General features: G+C 41.7%; 1 long non-coding RNA gene across 1 annotated transcript in view; it reads right to left on the bottom strand.

Moving 5' to 3' along the window:
- The window catches only part of LOC140185711 (uncharacterized), a 41,169-nt gene that overhangs the window by 14,089 nt on the left and 7,716 nt on the right, over nt 1–19,364 (bottom strand). The window contains exons 2-3 of the long non-coding RNA XR_011882700.1: nt 11,918–12,040; nt 9,266–9,393 (exon numbers count right to left, since the gene is read on the bottom strand). This is a non-coding gene — a long non-coding RNA (uncharacterized lncRNA). The remainder of the gene's footprint in view (nt 1–9,265; nt 9,394–11,917; nt 12,041–19,364) is intronic.

The following is a 19,364-nucleotide window of genomic DNA, read 5'->3' as shown; positions in this document are numbered from 1 at the left end:
AGAAGGGTCTTGTCCTGAAACATCAACTGTTTATTAATTTCCATAGATGCTACCTGACCGGCTGAGTTCCTCCAACATTTTGTGTGTGTTGCTTTGGATTTCCAGCATCTGCAGACTTTCTTGTGTTTATGTTTAATTTCTAACTTTTTTGGTTATGATGGAAGTTCATCAGCCTGAAAACTTTACTCTGTTTCTCCTTCCACTGAGGCAGCCTGATCTGCTAAGATTTCCTACGATTTTCCGTTTTCACATTAAGCTATTCCTGCTTTAAATAAGCTTTAGAGTATCTCATTAAACCTGAGTTAATTCCTGAGAAGAAACCATATGTTGAATGCATTCAGCCTATAATGAGTTAAGGATATAGGTTTCCTTTGAAGTTAATTCTAACTCAGTACAGAATCTAAATTTAAAAGACATTTAAGAGACCTTTAAGAGACTTTTAGACAGGCAGATGGATGAAATAAAAATGGAGGGCTATGTGAGAGGGAAGGCTTGGATTGATCTTAGAATAGGTTAAAGAGTAGGTCACACTTGGGCTCTAGTTGCCGCACTGGAGGAAGGATGTGATTGTGTTGGAGGATCAACAGCATGAATTAGAGGACTTGGGTCATGTGGGAAGATTTGATAGGCAAAGCTTTTTTTAACCTGGAGCAAAGGAGGCTGAGGAGTGACCTGTTAGAAATATATAAGATTATGATAAGATCAATAATCTCCTCCCCATGGCTGCGGCATCAAAAACATCAGGGCGTAGGGTTAAAGTGAGAGGAAGAGATTTTAAAGGGGATCTGAGAGGTAAGTTTTTTTTTACAGAGAGAGCAATTGACATCTGGAATGTGTTGTAGAGGAAGTGGTGGTATCAGTTACAATCATTATGTTTAAGGGATGTTTGGCAGGTGCATAAATAGGCCGGCCATCAATGCATACACTCCTAATTTCATCCAATGGGATTGACGCAAATGGGCTGAAAGGTCTGCATGCGCATGGTGAGCCAAAGGTAACCCACTTCTGTGCAGTGCTCTTTAACTCAAAGTTCTAAAAGGTCCACTGCTCTGGATTATTGGGTTGGTTTTCCAAACTTGTGCTGAACTGCAAAAGTATTTTCCTTTTGAAGAAGCAGTATAAATCTTCCTCTGCGCTTTGTCTCTGACATCATTGTTTTGCAGCCAAATACAGCATCTGCTGTGGAAATTTGGAATTGCTGATTGGAGTTTGGACGGTTCTTCACTCAACAGCCTATTTGGATAAGTCTCAGTCATCCCTTCTCCTTTTTTGGTCTATTCTGTGACTCAGTCTAACTAGTGAACATTGAGCCATATTGAAAATCTACACTATAACTAGCAAATAAATAAATAATACTTCAAATAAAACTAAAATGGTTCTGTCTTACTGTGTTATATTTGATATTGGTTGGTTCCTTAAGGTCATTATAGCCGGGGGTGGTAATGGGGACAAGCTCCCATTGCCTATTAAATGCTCCCAATGGTGTGCGTCTCAAATAGCCTCTGGCAACCAAGTCCAGCTCCTGGCCTTCACATATGACTTAGCTACTAAGCCCAGCAGAACCATTTCTACTGACAGGAGAAGAGGCAAAGGTGGGTTACTGGTGCTTTAAAACCAGTCGCTTCGGGCAGATGTGTGTCATCAGCTGTAGTTGGCAGCTCACCTAGGAGAAGCAAAACTCAGATCTCAAACCTCTGTTGCCTTGCGGCTATACTCGCTCATAGGAAAGGCTTCGGGAGTAAGCCCCAAGGGGAAAATCTAGAGCTGGTGTCCCTAAAACAGTCCTACTTTGAGTTCAATGCTGAATGACAACCCCTACGATGCTGCTAGTGCCACATTGTATTGGTGTCTGTCTGCCATTCCCTTGAGTTTATCAAATATGTGGAGAGGGGGAGCTTACTACATTGCTAACAGTTTGCTCTCCATGTTGCACTGCCTAGGCTTGCGTATCTAGACAGCTAGGACACAACATCCACGGTCAACTCTGACCAATGGAGGCCTCACTGTGATATTGGTTGTGAACAATAATTGTTGCTTGAAAGATGATATTGTTTGAAGGAAGGTTGACATGTTGCTGAAGACATGTTTCTGTGCTGAGCGACTCTGTAACTAAGCTTTAGCCAGACCAATGTGCATCTTTCAGCTGGTCACTGCAGTCAATATTTATCTCAGTGGGGACAAAACCATTGTTATACACCTGCTCAAGATGACCCATGAGAGAAAAATTGCATCATTTTTCAGGTTTTCCAAACTAAAGTGCATTCCAGAAAGAGACAGATGATAGTTCTGTTCTGCTGTGGCCCCCTTGACGGCAGGATGTGGTACTGCTAAAATGCTGACTATATATGAAGGCTTCGCCACCACCCAAGCAATGCCATTGTGCTTGTTGAAAGTTCTAACAATGAGGTATTCTGCAAAATGGACTTAATAATCAACTCTGAGACCATCTACATGATCTCCAACACACAGAGGCCTCAAGGACATTCTATTCGGAAGACCATTACCTGATGGCTTATGGTCAAAGGTGGAGATACGAGGGAAAGCAGATGCTGGAATCTGGAGTAACATATGAAGCACTAGAGGATCTCAGCAGGTCAGGTGGCATCTATGGAGGGAGATGGACAATCAACATTTTGGGTCAAGAACGTCTACCTGGACTGAAAGAGGTATGGAAACATCATCCACAGCCTCAAAAAAGGTAATGAAAAGTAGATTTATCTCCAACCAAAGACTTGCAGAGGCCGGTTCTTGTCCTCACCAAGGTAAAATGTAAACATCATAGGTTTTTTTGCCTTGCCTTATTTAAATTTTCTCTGGCTCCCCGTTTCTGCTGCACAAGCCCACCAACCTTAAACTTACATTAACAGTGTCCGTTTTATTTCCACCCTTCACTGAGATATTCTGAGGCCAAACTGGCTCATTAAAACAGTATGTCGGACAACTGGGCTAATATTTCAATGGATATACTGATGCTTCCCAACCATCCAAAAATTGGTACATACAAATTTCTTTGTACTCAATATTTCCCTTTGGACATTAATATTGGTGAAGTATTGAGGGGAATAAAGACCTTTTACCCATACATGTACACAGGAACCATGCAATTTATCTTTTATTTATTAATAATTTTATTTTTTGCTCCAAACTTATTGTATTTTAAATTAATCCTTTTGACCCAATTGTTTAACCCACATGTGAAGCAAATTAGACACTGGCAAGCATACATTTCTTAAGATAAAGCAGCAAGTTCCAGTTACTGCAAAATTATAATATTACGGATGCCATAAATCTTAATTAGGAACAGAGAATGATAAAAATACTCAGTTCTGTAGTGAGTGAAACAGGTATGATATTTCAGCTCATTGATTCTAATCCACTCTCCATAAATACTGCCTGATTCACTGTGCAATTGCAGTTACTTTAGTATCCTTTTCACTTCTCAGCCATTTAAAATTATGAATCAATTTCTGACCTTCTGTGTGTGTGGGACTGTGCACTTTGTGTTAACTTGGCAAATTAAGACTAAAAACTGTATTCCAGAAGTGCAGTGAGATGGAATAGAACATAGAACATAGAATAATACAGCACAGTACAGGCCCTTAGGCCCACAACGTTGTGCCGACTCTCAAACCCTGCCTCCCATGTAAGCCCCCACCTTAAATTCCTCCATATACCTGTCCAGTAGTCTCTTAAATTTCACTAGTGTATCTGCCTCCACCACTGACTCAGGCAGTGCATTCCACGCACCAACCACTCTCTGAGTAAAAAACCTTCCTCTAATATCCCCCTTGAACTTCCCACCCCTTACCTTAAAGCCATGTCCTATTGTATTGAGCAGTGGTGCCCTGAAGAAGAGGTGCTGGCTATCCACTCTATCTATTCCTCTTATTATCTTGTACACTTCTATCATGTCTCCTCTCATCCTCCTTCTCTCCAAAGAATAAAGCCCTAACTCCCTTAATCTCTCATCATAATGCACACTCTCTAAACCAGGCAGCATCCTGGTAAATCTCCTCTGTACCCTTTCCAATGCTTCCACATCCTTCCTATAGTGAGGTGACCAGAACTGGACACAGTACTCCAAGTGTGGCCTAACCAGACTTTTATAGAGCTGCATCATTACATCGCGACTCTTAAACTCTATCCCTCGACTTATGAAAGCTAACACCCCATAAGTTTTCTTAACTACCCATTCTACCTGTGAGGCAACTTTCAGGGATCTGTGGACATGTACTCCGAGATCCCTCTGCTCCTCCACACTACCAAGTATCCTGCCATTTACTTTGTACTCTGCCTTGGAGTTTGTCCTTCCAAAGTGTACCACCTCACACTTCTCCGGGTTGAACTCCATCTGCCACTTCTCAGCCCACTTCTGCATCCTATCAATGTCGCTCTGCAATCTTCGACAATTGTCTACACTATCCATAACACCACCAACCTTTGTGTCATCTGCAAACTTGCCAACCCACCCTTCTACCCCAACATCCAGGTCGTTAGTAAAAATCAGGAAAAGTAGAGGTCCCAGAACCGATCCTTATGGGACACCACTGGTCACAACCTTCCAATCTGAATGTACTCCCTCCATCACAACTCTCTGCCTTCTGCAGGCAAGCCAATTCTGAATCCATCTGGCCAAACTTCCCTGGATCCCATGCCTTCTGACTTTCTGAATAAGCCTACCGTGTGGTACCTTGTCAAATGCCTTACTAAAATCCATATAGATCACATCCACTGCACTACCCTCACCTATATGCCTGTTCACCTCCTCAAAGAACTCTGTCAGGCTTGTTAGACACGATCTGCCCTTCACAAAGCCATGCTGACTGTCCCTGATCAGACCATGATTCTCTAAATGCCCTTAGATCCTATCTCTAAGAATCTCTTCCATCAACTTTCCCACCACAGACGCAAGGCTTACTGGTCTATAATTACCCGGACTATCCCTACTACCTCTTTTGAACAAGGGGACAACATTCGCCTCCTCTCCCTTAATATCAACATGTTCCAGAACATCAACCTCACTCATTTTGTCTTCACCGTCATCAAATTCTCTCTCATTGGTGAATATCGAAGAGAAGTATTCATTGAGGACCTCGCTCACTTCCACAGCCTCCAGGCACATCTTCCCACCTTTATCTCTAATCTGTCCTTCACTCCTGTTATCCTTTTGTTCTTCACATAATTGAAGAATGCCTTGGGGTTTTCCTTTACCCTACTCGCCAAGGCCTTCTCATACCCCCTTCTTGCTCTTCTCAGCCCCTTCTTAAGCTCCTTTCTTGCTACCTTATATTCCTCAATAGACCCATTTCATCTTTGCTTCCTAAGCCTTATATATGCTGCCTTCTTCCACCTGACTAGATTTTCCACATCACTTGTCACCCATGATTCCTTCATCCTACCACTCTTTATCTTCCTCACCGGGACAAATTTATCCCCAACATTCTGCAAGAGATCCCTAAACATCGACCACATGTCCATTGTACATTTCCCTGCAAAAACATCATCCCATTTCTCACCCGCAAGTTCTAGCCTTATAGCCTCATAATTTGCCCTTCCCCAATTAAAAATTTTCCTATCCTCTCTGATTCTGTCCATTTCCATGATAATGCTAAAGGCCAGGGAGCGGTGGTCATTGTCCTCCAGATGCTCACCCACTGAGAGATCTGTGACCTGACCCGGTTCGTTACCTAATTCTCGATCTAGTATGGCATTCCCCCTAGTCAGCCTGTCAACATACTGTGACAGGAATCCATCCTGGACACACTTAACAAACTCTGCCCCATCTAAACCATTGGAACTAATCAGGTGCCAATCAATATTAGGGAAGTTAAAGTCACCCATGATAACAACCCTGTTATTTTTGCACCTTTCCAAAATCTGCCTCCCAATCTGCTCCTCGGTAACTCTGCTGCTACCAGGGGGCCTATAGAATACTCCCAATAGAGTAACTGCTCCCTTCCTGTTCCTGACTTCCACCCATACTGACTCAGAAGAGGATTCTGCTACATTACCCACCCTTTCTGTAGCTGTAGTAGTATCCCGGACCAGTAATGCCACCCTTCCTCCCCACCACCCATCCCTTTCAAAGCACTGAAATCCAGGAATATTGAGAATCCATTCCTGCCCTGGTGCCAGCCAAGTCTCTGTAATGGCCACTACATCATAATTCCATGTATGTATCCAAGCTCTCAGTTCATCACCTTTGTTCTTGATGCTTCTTGCATTGAAGTACACGCACTTTAGTCCTTCTACCTTACTACCTTTACACCCTTTATTCTGCTTCTCTTTCCTCAAAACCTCTCTATATGTTAGATCTTGCTTTACTCCATGAACTTCTTTCACTGCTCTATCGCTCTGGGTCCCATCCCCCTTGCAAATTAATTTAAACCCTCCTGAACCATGCTAGCAAACCTACCTGCAAGGATATTGCTCCCCTCGAGTTCAGGTGCAACCCATCCAATCTGTACAGGTCCCACCTTCCCCAGAAGAGACCCCAATGATCCAAAAATCTAAAACCCTGCCCCCTGCACCAACTCCTCAGCCACACATTCAACTGCCATCTCCTCCAATTCTTACCATCACTGTCACGTAGCTCTGGCAGCAATCCTGAGAACACCACCCTTGAGGCCCTGTTCTTCAGCCTTCTGCCTAGTTCCTGAAACTCAGGATCTCATCCCTCTTCCTGCCTATGTCGTTGGTGCCAACATGTATCACAACTTCTGGTTGCTTTCCATCTCGTACCAGGATGTCGTGCACCTGGTCAGAGACATCCCGGACCCTGGCACCCGGGAGGCAACAAACCATGCGGGTGTCCTTCTCATGTCCACAAAATCTCCTGTCTGCTCCCCTGACTATAGAGTCTCCAATGACGCCAGCTCTCCTCTTCTCCGTCCCACCCACCTGCACCACCGGGTCAGACTCAGTGCCAGAGGCCCTGCCACCGTGGCCCACCCCTAGTCGGTCATCTCCGCCAACAGTATCCAGGACGGTAAACTTACTATTCAGGGGAATAGCTGCAGGGGTGCTCTGCACTACCTGTCTGCTCACCTTCGCTTTCCCCCCTCTGACTGTCACCCAACGACCTGCTTTCGACAGCCTAGGTGTGACTAAAGCTGACAACTGCAAGCATTGCTAACCCAGTCCTGAGTGCAGGAAACATTTCAATTCAATGGTGAGTAACTTATTATCTTAGTAACTTGAATGTATGAATTTTTAAATTAATTAAATGCAGGGATTTGACCTGAGATGCTGACAATTTCTTTGCTTTCTTCCCCTGACCCCACACACAGATGCTGCTCAACTGACTGGTCATGCAGCATCTGTGGAGGGAAATAAACTGTTAACTTTTCATACTGAGACTCTTCATCCACTCTGCCCACTCCACCTTCATTCTATCTCCATAATGCTCACCATAATTTGCTTATATTGTTGTATTTTATTTTATTTATCCTATCTCATTTTAATTTGCGGCAGTTTACCAAGCAGGAATTTTTCACATGAACACATTGCTTAACTCTGTTTTACCTGATCTGTCAAAATGTTACATCAGGCACTCTTTGCTCCCTGCAGCTGGCAATTTGCTAAAACAAATATTTCACAATGCAATCTTGGCTGCAAAAATGGAGTCTGAACATAATTGACTCATAATAACCAGTAGGCAATGACACTGAATGAAACATGACAGATGTTAGAATTTATTTGAACATTTTAGTGCTTTAGTACCAATGATTTTTGTGAATGAAATCAGCCAGCCTAGCTCTTGTGAAAGACCGTAATGGTGTGGAATCATTTGGCCATAGAGTGAACAAGTTGTACAGCACAGAAATGGGCCCTTTGGCCAACTGCGTTAACAGCAACCTTTTTGCCAGTCTGCACCAATTACATTCGTCTTTATTAGTACCCTATCTTCCTGCCTTGCCAAGTTTAGTGTCTGCCTAAACATCTCTTAAATGTAACAAAAATATCTGATTCCACCACCTCCTCAAGAAGTACATTCCAGATCCAACCACTCTCTCCAGAAAAATAGTCCCCCTCAGATCCCCTCTAAAACTTCCTCTCACCTTAAACCTATGCAAACTTGTTTCTGATACCTCTACCAAGGTGAAAAGACCTTGACTACCTACTATGTCCCCTATAAAATTAAATATTTCTATCAGGTCATCCCTCAGGCTCATTTGCTCCAGAGAAAACAAATCCAGCCTCTCAAATTCCCTCCATAACTAAAATATCCTCTGCATTCTCTCCAGCACAGTCACATCACTCCTATAGTGAGAGAACAAGGACAGCACATAGTACTCAAAGTTGCCTGAGATGTTTTGTAAAATTGCAACATCCCAAATCTTATATTCCATGTTCTAACCTATAAAGGCAAGCATGCCACAAGACTTCACAATTTTCACAGATAGATGGGACTGTAAAGAGAGCTTTTGGCACATTGTTCGAAATAAATCAAAGTATTGACTACAGGGGTTGATATGTTATGTTAATCTTTTATAAGATGTTGATTTGGAGTAATGTGTGCACCTACTTACAGGAAAGTTGTCAATAAGATTAAAAGAGTGCAGAGAAAATTTACAAGCGTAGGGGAATGAGGGGAGATTTAATAGAGGTACACAAGTATATGAGTGGTATAGATGGGGTAAATTCAAGTGGGCTTTTTCCACTGAAGTTGGATGAGACTCGAACTAGAGGTTATGGATTAAGGGTGAAAGATGAAAGGTTTAAGAAGAACATAAGGCAGAAGTTCCTCACTCAGAAGCTAGTGAGAGTGTGGAATGAGCTGCCAGTGGAAGTGGTGGATGCAATTTTGATTTCAATATTTAAGAGAAACTTGAATAGGTACATGGATGGTAGGCATATGGAGGTCCGTGGTCTGGTGTAGGTTGATGGGACTAGGAAGAATAATAGTTTGGCACATATTAGATGGGCCGAAAGACCTGATTCTGTGCTGTAGTGTTCTATGGCTCTATGATTCCATGACTTCCTCACCTCTGAAACTATGCACCTGAATCCTAAGATCTCTGTTCATCAGCATTCCTTAGCACACAACTATTGTCCTATCCCTCTTTGATTTCCCAAAGTGCATCGCCTTGCACTTATCAGGATTGTTCCATCTGGCAATGCTTTGCCCAACTTTCCATTTGATCTTTTATCCTACTGTAGCCTTGAACAACCTTCTCTAGTTATCCACAATGCCACTAACTTTCGTGTCATCTGCAAACTTACTAATCAAGAAGAAATTCACAAAGTTTGCATTGCATCTTACTTCAAGGAAGTTTATTCTTTGTTGTGTCTCCTCCTCTCTAATTAGAAATTATGGTGTATTTATAATTGTCCAACTCCTTTCGTGGTCCCCTGAAGTCAGTCAGCCACACCCACAATGGTTTGAAAACACTAGAACAGAATGAAAGGACTCAGGTTAACCCATAATTCTCCACTATCAATCTAAGCACAGACCTGACCTCTGAATAGAGATACTTTGCAATTTTTCTCTGGAAAGTGTCAAAAACACAACTGAAGACAAGATATATCAAAACTTTTCCAGCCATCTTGACAAGACCCTTCCTTTGTTTTTTTGAGTTTTAGTTTTGTAGACAAGTTAATGATGAGTTATAAAGGAGTGGATGTGATTCCACCCCACTCTGTACCTGGGTGAACAGAACTTATTTATTGGGTCCACAGTTCCCAAATTTCCTTTAAAGGTATCAGTCACTTTATGCTTTGAACAGAGAGCCCGCAGAACGTAGCAGTTCTGCAGGGTTTTCTCAGTATTACTGATCCTTTCACATTCTTAATTTATCCAATCCTAAGTAATTCAAAATAAAAACCACCACAATATTGATTTATTTTCTGCTACACTTAGCAGGACAAAGAGAGGTTTGATCTGCTAAACCAAGGAATGGGAGAGATCCCTTATAGAAATACATGCCAAGTTTAGAATGTCTTCAGAGGCATTAGTATAAAGGGTAATTGGAAATGATTTATCTATGCAGACAGTTATTAAAACACTGAGTACTTTGTCACAAAGTGTAATTGAGATTTGAGGATAGAAAGGTCTTTAATACACAGACACCAGCATATCACAAACAAAGAGACCACATTCAAGGTAAATTGGGATGAGAACTAAATGCTAGATATTCCAGTCAAATACATCCAGGGAGCTAAATTTAAAATTAATGCTCAGAATGTAGATTCTTTTGGAGACTCTCACTCCAGTTTTTAATGAGAAGAATTGTTAAGCAATAAAAATGTAAGAAACTGGAGAGTGAACAAGGACAGTGAACATAGAACATAGAATAGTACAGCACAGTACAGGCCCTTCGGCCCACAATGTTGTGCCAACCCTTAAACCCTGCCTCCCATATAACCCCTCGCCTTAAATTCCTCCATATACCTGTCTAGTAGTCTCTTAAATTTTACTAGTGTATCTGCCTCCACCACTGACTCAGGCAGTGCATTCCACACACCAACCACTCTGAGTGAAAAAACTTACTCTAACATCCCCCTTGAACTTCCCACCCCTTACCTTAAAGCCATGTCCTCTTATATTGAGCAGTGGTGCCCTGGGGAAGAGGCACTGGCTATCCACTCAATTGATTCCTCTTAATATCTTGTATACCTCTATCATGTCTCCTCTCATCCTCCTTCTCTCCAAAGAGTAAAGCCCTAGCTCCCTTAATCTCTCATCATAATGCATACTCTCTAAACCAGGCAGCATCCTGGTAAATCTCCTCTGTACCCTTTCCAATGCTTCCACATCCTCCCTATAGTGAGGCGACCAGAACTGGACACAGTACTCCAAGTGTGGCCTAACCAGATTTTTATAGAGTTGCATCATTACCTCGCGACTCTTAAACCCTATCCCTCGATTCATGAAAGCTAACACCCCATAAGCTTTCTCAACTACCCATTCTACCTGGGAGGCAACTTTCAGGGATCTGTGGATATGTACCCCCAGATCCCTCTGTTCCTCCACACTACCAAGTATCCTGCCATTTACTTTGTACTCTGCCTTGGAGTTTGTCCTTCCAAAGTGTACCACCTCACACTTCTCCGGGTTGAACTCTATCTGCCACTTCTCAGCCCATTTCTGCATCCTACCAATGTCTCTCTGCAATCTTCAACAATCCCCTACACTATCCATAACACCACCAACCTTTGTGTCATCTGCAAACTTGCCAACCCACCCTTCTACCTTCACATCCAGGTCATTAATAAAAATCATGAAAAGTAGAGGTCCCAGAACAGATCCTTGTGGGACACCACTAGTCACAACACTCCAATCCGAATGTACTCCCTCCACCACGACCCTCTGCCTTCTGCAGGCAAGCCAATTCTGAATCCACCTGGCCAAACTTCCCTGGATCCCATGCCTTCTGACTTTCTGAATAAGCCTACCGTGTGGAACCTTGTCAAATGCCTTACTAAAATCCATGTAGATCACATCCACTGCACTACCCCAATCTATATGCCTGGTCACCTCCTCAAAGAACTCTTATCAGGCTTGTTAGACACGATCTGCCCCTCACAAAGCCATGCTGACTATCCCTGATCAGACCGTGATTCTCTAAATGCCCATAGATCCTATCTCTAAGAATCTTTTCCAACAGCTTTCCCACCACAGAAATAAGGCTCACTGGTCTATAATTACCCGGACTATCCCTACTACCTTTTATGAATAAGGGGACAACATTTGCCTCCCTCCAATCCTCCGGTACCATTCCTGTGGACAACGAGGACATAAAAATCCTTGCCAGAGGCTCAGCAATCTCTACCCTTGCCTCGTGGAGCAGTCTGGGGAATATTCCATCAGGCCCTGGGGACTTATCCATCCTAATGTATTTTAACAACTCCAACACCTCCTCTCCCTTAATATCAACATGTTCCAAAACATCAACCTCACTCATATTGTCCTCACCGTCATCAAGTTCCCTCTCATTGGTGAATACCGAAGAGAATTATTCATTGCGGACCTCGCTCACTTCCACATCCTCCAGGTACATCTTCCCACCTTTATCTCTCATCAGTCCTACCTTCACTCCTGTCATGAAGAGGACATAGAATACAGAACATTACAGCACAGCTCTCTGTGGAAAAAAATACTTGCCACGCACGTCCCACTTAAGGTTTCCCCTCTCATCTTAAAGCATTAGTTTTAATCCTATCCTTAAAGCATAGGATTAGTTTGGCAAAGAGCTAATACAAGCACAATTGCATTAATATTTATAGAAAAGTGCCAAGGCATAGGTGTGGATTCAAACTGGCCGTGCAAAAGGGGCAAGAAATGGACTATGACAGGTCAGAAGGACTCAAGAGATTAAATGGCAAAAACAATATAATAGGGTAGGGTGAAATATAATAGTAAAGAGATTAGTGAACAAGAGCAGGTCAGTTTTCAGGGGCTGTGAATGCCTGAAGCTAAAGAATTATCTGAAATTATCAGAAGGAAAAGAATCTGGAAACATGAGGCAGAATAGCAGGTTATCAGAAATTGTTAGCTCTGAAGATGGACGATATATGCCCAGTCACAAGACAAGGTGCTGTTCCTGGACCTCACTTTTACCTTAGTTGGAACAGGGTTGGAGGCAGAGGGCAGGGAGCTGGGAAGATGGGGAATTACAATCAATGAGAAGTTTCAGGTCCTGATTGCATACTGAATGGAAGTGTCTGCAGAAGGGTTTTCTCAAGCAGGTTGGTATCAACCATACGTTCTCATTCCATTAGAATAGGAAATAGGCCACTTATATATTAATTGCATCCAGGTTTGAAATACTACCTCTTCCAGTTATTAAAATGTCTCACTGAGTAGATTCTCTGCTTTCTTTGCTGGATTTCTAGGAACCAATGTCCTAAAATGTTCTGATGTAAGATCATAGGTGTTGTGTATTTAATACTTCAATAATATTTGAATAATCATGTGTGTGTGTATATATATATATAGTTTGATTAAGCATTTGTGCTTGCTTAAATACTGTAATTAATTACGGATTATAAGTAAAAATACATTAGTTGTATATGTCATCATGCTGCCGTGTGATAAATGAATGCCTCACTTAAAGTAAACACAAAGTTAGACCCACATTTCAAATTAGCTTAATGTTTTGAAGATACAAAACATAATACAGGCTACAAGGATGGGATTCAAACTCAAGATCTCCTGTTTACCCTTGGAAAAGGAAGTACCAGAAAAATTTACTAAAAAAGATGCTCCCCTTGATGTGTTCTCCCTGACACAAATTGAAAGTCTCCCTATTACAGCAGAAATGCTCCAAAGGGAAATCAGAAAAGACTCCACACTGTCTCTGGTCTACCTGGCCTCCCATAATGGCTGAAATGTGCAATAAGAACTCCAGTTTCCCTATTTTTTCCAGCACCAAGATGAACTGGCCCCTTACAGAGGTTGCCTTACATGGGGATTATGTGTGGTCGTACCACCCAAGCTGAGAGCTAAAGTGTTGAAAAAGCTACATGCCCGTCATCAAGGTGTGGTTAAAGTGAAAGAATTAGCTTGAAGCTTTGTCTGCTGGCCTGGGATAGATTAGCAGATCGAGCAGCTCATCACACATTGTTCAGGATGCCAGTCCAGAAGATGCCAAGAGCAGCACCTCTCCATCCCAAGGAATGGCCTGAACTGTCCCTGCAGAGAATTCATCTGGATTTTGCCGGACTATTCATGGGCACAAATTTCTTGGTAGTAGTGGATGTGGTTACAAAGTGGCCAGAAGAGTGTTTCCAATAGCCTCCATTACAGCCTCATGCATTGGTAATGTGTTGGGAAGCCTCCTCACAAAACTGGAGCTCCAGAACACTTAGTCAGTGACAATGGGCTACAGTTTGTGGGGGGTGGTGGGAGGGAAACAGTTTCAATTATTCCTAAAAAGGAATGAAATAAAGCACGTTATAACTGTATCGTACCATCCAGCTACAAACGGCAAGGTGAAAAGGTTTGTCCAGAGTCTAAAGAACACATTACGAGCAATATCAGCGGAGCATACTACACTAATGAAGAACCAGAAGCTCACCAATTTTTTCCTTGTGCATTGTAATGCAACACACTCCATAACCAGCTGTGCTGTTCCTGGCCTGTCCCTTGCACTCACGTTTGGATCTCCCACAAATTGAAAGCTCCTCAAACAAGGAGGTTCCATGTTTCAATGCTGGACAAGCAGTCCTAGCGAGGGACCACAGAGATGCTCAAACTTGGGCACTCTTAAGGATTAATAACAGAACTGGGCTACTCTCCTACATAGTAGAGATTGCATCTGATATCGTCTGGAGATGACACATTGATCAGTTGAGGAGAGCAGAGTCAATTGTTAGAGATGAATGTTGGCTACTGTTGTCAGAACCACTTGCTGCAGTCCCCAAGTCAATCTCTACAACCACCACGGAGAGGCCCTAGAACCTGAAAACCAAATCCATCACAGCCACAAGTCTCACCCATCAAGCAGAGTCTTGAAAGACGTTGTCCCACAAGAGTAAGAACTCCTCCACAGCAATTAAAATTTTCAGGCTTGAATGGGACAATTTAAAAATTTACTATGCTGTGGATGTCTGTATATAGTAGTTGTATTATAAAATATTACTGTGTGTATAGTTGAGATGCATTCTATATGGTGTTGGAGTTTATAACTAAGTAAGGAGGAGTGCTGTGTATTTAATATTTCATTAACATTTGAGTAATCTTGTATTTATACATAGTTTGATTGGGTATTCTTGTTCATTTAAATAATTAATTATGGGCTATATGTAAAAATACGTTAGTTGCATTTATCATCACACGACCATGTGATACATGTGTGCCTTGCTTAAAATAAACATGAAGTTAGACCTGCATTTCAGACTCCATTGCCTTCTTTACACACTCCCGTGTCTTCCTTTCAATTAGTTTAATATTCTGAAGGTACAGAAGATAACAGCAGGCCTTAAAAGGTTGACTCTGTTTCTACTTAAATTTTCTCCTGTTTTACTCAAAAGAGTAAAATTATGATTTTTTTTTAAAAATGGCATAAACATTCATTGAATCGTGATGGAAGTTCTGCCTAGGAGAATAGAATAATTACATAAATGGTAAAATAATCTTCTTTTCACACCCTAAAACAAATGACTGGTGGAAGTGAATGATATTATAAAGTAGACTTAACCAAGTTGAACGCTACATCTTCCAAGGAAGGATAATCCTCTGTTACTACATTGGAATCCCCTGATGTCAGCCCTCATGTCTTGCTATTTTAAACTTTTTTACTCCTTTTAAATGAATTCACTTTGATCATGGTCTGTCACATAGACTCGCTTTCAAGGACTCTACAACCCATGTTCTCAGTATTACTTTTTTTGCACATTTTGTCTTGTTTTTGCACATTGGTTGTTTGTCAGTCTTTGTTTATGTATAGTTTTATATAAATTCTACTGTATTTCTTTATGTTCCTGTAAACGTCTGCAAGAAAATGTATCTCAAAGTAGTATATGGTAACATATCTGTACTTTGATAATAAATTTCCTTTGACTTTGACTGGTGTAGTGAACCAGGACACTCCAATAAGGGGTGCCCATTTTCCATACTATGACAAGATAAATTTTAATCTTCGTAACCAATAAAATTTTAATCAGATATGTTTATGAAACCTCCGTTTGTGTTACAGCAGTTATATTTAATCTATCCAACAGTTTGGTGCTTCATTGCTGGATATGTTGGTCTAGGAGAGAATTTTGACATTGGTCTGAACCAGTATCAGGTTTATTATCACTGGTACAGAGTATATCATTAAATTAGCTGTTTTGTGGCAGCAGTACAGTGCAATACTTTAAAAAATATATTACAAGTTGCAATGAATAATTAAATATCTAGATAGACAGATAGTCAAGAGAGGTAGTGTTTGTGGATTCATGAACCAATCAGAAACCTTACTGCAGAGAGGAAGAAACTGGGATTTTTCAGAGGCCACATTCGTGATGTGTCACCAGTGTTTTGAAATCCCTGCCATTAGTAGTCCAAGCTTAGAAGTATGAAGACGGGCTTCAATATCAATATGACATAACGTTTGGCTTCCAAGTGCAAGCAAGCATCAATATCATCTATGAACTTCAGCTTGATTACTAAGGTTGGATTCTGTGTTGGACTGTGGATAGATCTTGATTCTGTGCCGTAGGCAATGCATATCCCATCTGTCATGTACGTTTGATTCACTCCAGTCGTGGAGGTGAGACTAGAAAGATTCGAGAAATGGTAGGGGCAATGGTACAGCTCGATCGGTCCCTGCTGAGATTGAATCTATTGTGGGCCCATGGGTTAGGATCATGGCATGCATGCCATCATGAGTAAGATAGAGAAAAATTTCTGAAGCCTCACTCCCACCTCATCCACTCTGTTGTTTCCATCAACCTGGTCCCAAACCAACAAAGATAAACCCATTGCTGTAAGAAAATTAACACTGAAGCTGTCAAGGCCCATGCAGGAATAGTTGTTCCTAAAGAGAGGCTCACAACTTGTTGATCCCTAAACACAAACATGTTAAAGTCTCTACAGATTTCCCAAGGGATGGTACAGTGGCAGTGCTGCAAGTATAATGCTATTACCTCACCAGTGACCTAGGTTCAATTCCAGTATTGTCCTTAATGACTTTTTACTTCTCCCTGTGAAAGCATGGGTTACCTCCAGGTGCTCTGGTTTCCTCCCATATTGCAAAGACATGCATTTGTCATATGGGTTTAATTGATTGGCTGTGGAGTCACTGGGCTGCCACCATGCTGTATCTCCAAATAGAGTTTAAACTGCCCTGAAGTCCACCACAATTTGCACTTCAAGGGGATGCTTGAGCTTTGAGCAATTTTCTTGAGAATATTTCAGTCAACAGGATGAGTTGCATCGTAAATGTGGACAAAACCTAACAGGGTAAATACAGAACTGAAAGTCTTGTATCTGAGTGCACACAGTATACAGAATAAGTAGGTGAACTTGCAGCATGGTTGCAGATTGGTAGGTATGGTGTTGTATGCATCACTGAGCTATAATCTTTCATCCATGGTTCAGAGTTTAATGTCCAAGGATACACATTGTATCAAAAAAAATAGGCAAGAAGACAAAGGGGGCAGTGTTGCTCTGTTGGTGAAAAATGAAATCAAATCATTAGAAAGAGATGACATTGGGTCAGAAGGTAATGAATCATTGTGGACAGAGCTAAGGAAGTGCAAGGGTAAAAAGATGCTGATGGGAGTTGTATACAAATCTCCAAAAAAAAAGGTTGCTGAAGAGATCGTGGAGGCATTTGTAATGATCTTTCAAGAATCACTAGATTCTGGAATGGTTTCAGAAGATCGGAAAATTGTAAATGTCACACCAGTCTTCAAGAAGGGAGAGAGGCAGAAGAAAGGAAACTGTAGGCCAATTAGTCTGACCTCTGTGATTGGGAAGATGTTGGAGTCGATTATGAAGGATGAGGTCTCAGGGAACTTGGAGGTACATGATAAAATAGACCATAGGCCATGGTTTCCCCAAGGGAAAATCTTGCCTGACAAATCTGTTGGGATTCTTTGAAGAAATATCAAGCAGGATAGTCAAAGGAGAATTGATTGATGTTGGGTACTTGGATTTTCAGAAGGTCTTTGACAAGGTGCCACACATGAAGCTGCTTAGCAAGCTACAAGCCCAGGGTATTATAGGAAAAATTCTAGTCTGTATAAACCAGTGGCTGATTAGCAGGAGGTAAAGAGTGGGAATAAAGGGAGCCTTTTCATGGTTGGCTGCTGGTGGCTAGTGGTGTTTCACAGGGGTCTGTGTTGGAACCAATTCCTTTTACGTTATACATCAATGATTTGGATGATGGAATTGATGGCTTTGTTGCCAAGTTTGCTGATGATATGAAGATAGATGGAGGGACAGGTAGTTTTGAGGGAGGAGAGAGGTTACAGAAGGACTTAGATTAGGAGAATGGGCAAAGACATGGCAGATGGAGTACAGTGCTGGGAAGTGTTGGTCATCCACATTGGTAGAAGAAATGAAAGGGTTGACTATTTTCTAAGTGGAGAGAAAATACAAAAATCTGATGTGCAAAGGGACTTGGGAGTCCTTGTGCAAGATCTACTAAAGGTTAATTTGTAGATTTAATCTGTGGTGAGGAAGGCAAATGCAATGTTAGCATTCATTTCAAAAGGACTAACATATAAAAACAAGGCTGTAATGCTGAAATTTTATAAAGCACTGGTGAGGCCTTATTTGAAGTATTGTCAGTAATTTTGGGCCCCTTATCTTAGCAAGGATGTGCTGAATCTAGGGAGGGCTCAAAGGAGGTTCAGAAAAATGATTCCAGGATTGAATGGCTTATCATATGAAGAGTGTTTGATGGCTCTGGGCCTGTACTCACAAGAATTCAGAAGAATGAAGGGGGACCTGATTGAAACCTATTCGAAGGTGAAAGGCCTTGACAGAGCGGGTGTGGAGAGCATGTTTCCTATGATGAGAGAGTCTAAGACTACAGGATGTCCTTTTAGGACCGAAATGAGGAGGAATTTCTTTAGCCAGAGATTGGTGTTTCTATGGAATTCTTTGCCACAGGCAGCAATGGAGGCCATGTCTTTATATATATATTTAAGACAGGTTGATAGATTCTTGATTGCTCAGGGCATGAAGGGATATGGGGAGAAGGCAGGAGATTTGGGCTGAGAGGAAAATTGGATCAGCCATGATGAAATAGCAGGGCAGACTCGATGGGCCAAATGGCCTAATTTTGCTCCTGTATTTTATGGTCCTATGGTCTTATGGATTGTAAAATTGCAAAATTCACTCCATTCTTTAGGAAGGGAGAGGGCAAAAGGTAGGAAGGTATAGATACAATAAATTCTGTAGATGCTGTAAATCCACAGTAATACTCACAAAATGCTGGAGAAACTCAGCAGATAAGGCAGCATCTATGGAAAGAAATAAACAGGACTGGAAGGGAAGAGGGAAGAAGCCAGAATAAGAAGATGTGGGGAAGGGAAGGTGTTAGATGAAGCTGGGTGGATGGAGTAAATGAAACATTAACTGTTTATTCCTTTCCATAGATACTGTCTCATCTGCTAAGTCCCTCCAGCATTTTGTGTGTGTTACACAGGAAATTATAGGCCAGGCAGCCCGACTTCAGTGGTTGCGAAGATGTTGGGACTGATTTTCTTAACATTATATGTCAGTGATTTGGATGACAGAATTGATGGCTTTGTGGCCAAGTCTGTGAACAATTTGAAGATATGTGGAGTGGCAGGTAGTATTGAGGAATCATAGAGTCTGCAGAAGGACTTGGACAGATTAGGAGAATGGGCTAAGAAGTGGTGGATGGAATACGGTTAGGAAAATGTATGGTCTTGCACGTGTTATACCACAATTGCAGTAC

The sequence above is a fragment of the Mobula birostris genome, chromosome 21 (assembly GCF_030028105.1).
Source record: "Mobula birostris isolate sMobBir1 chromosome 21, sMobBir1.hap1, whole genome shotgun sequence".
NCBI classification, from domain to species: domain Eukaryota; kingdom Metazoa; phylum Chordata; class Chondrichthyes; order Myliobatiformes; family Myliobatidae; genus Mobula; species Mobula birostris.
This window is presented reverse-complemented; position numbering and strand designations above follow the sequence as displayed.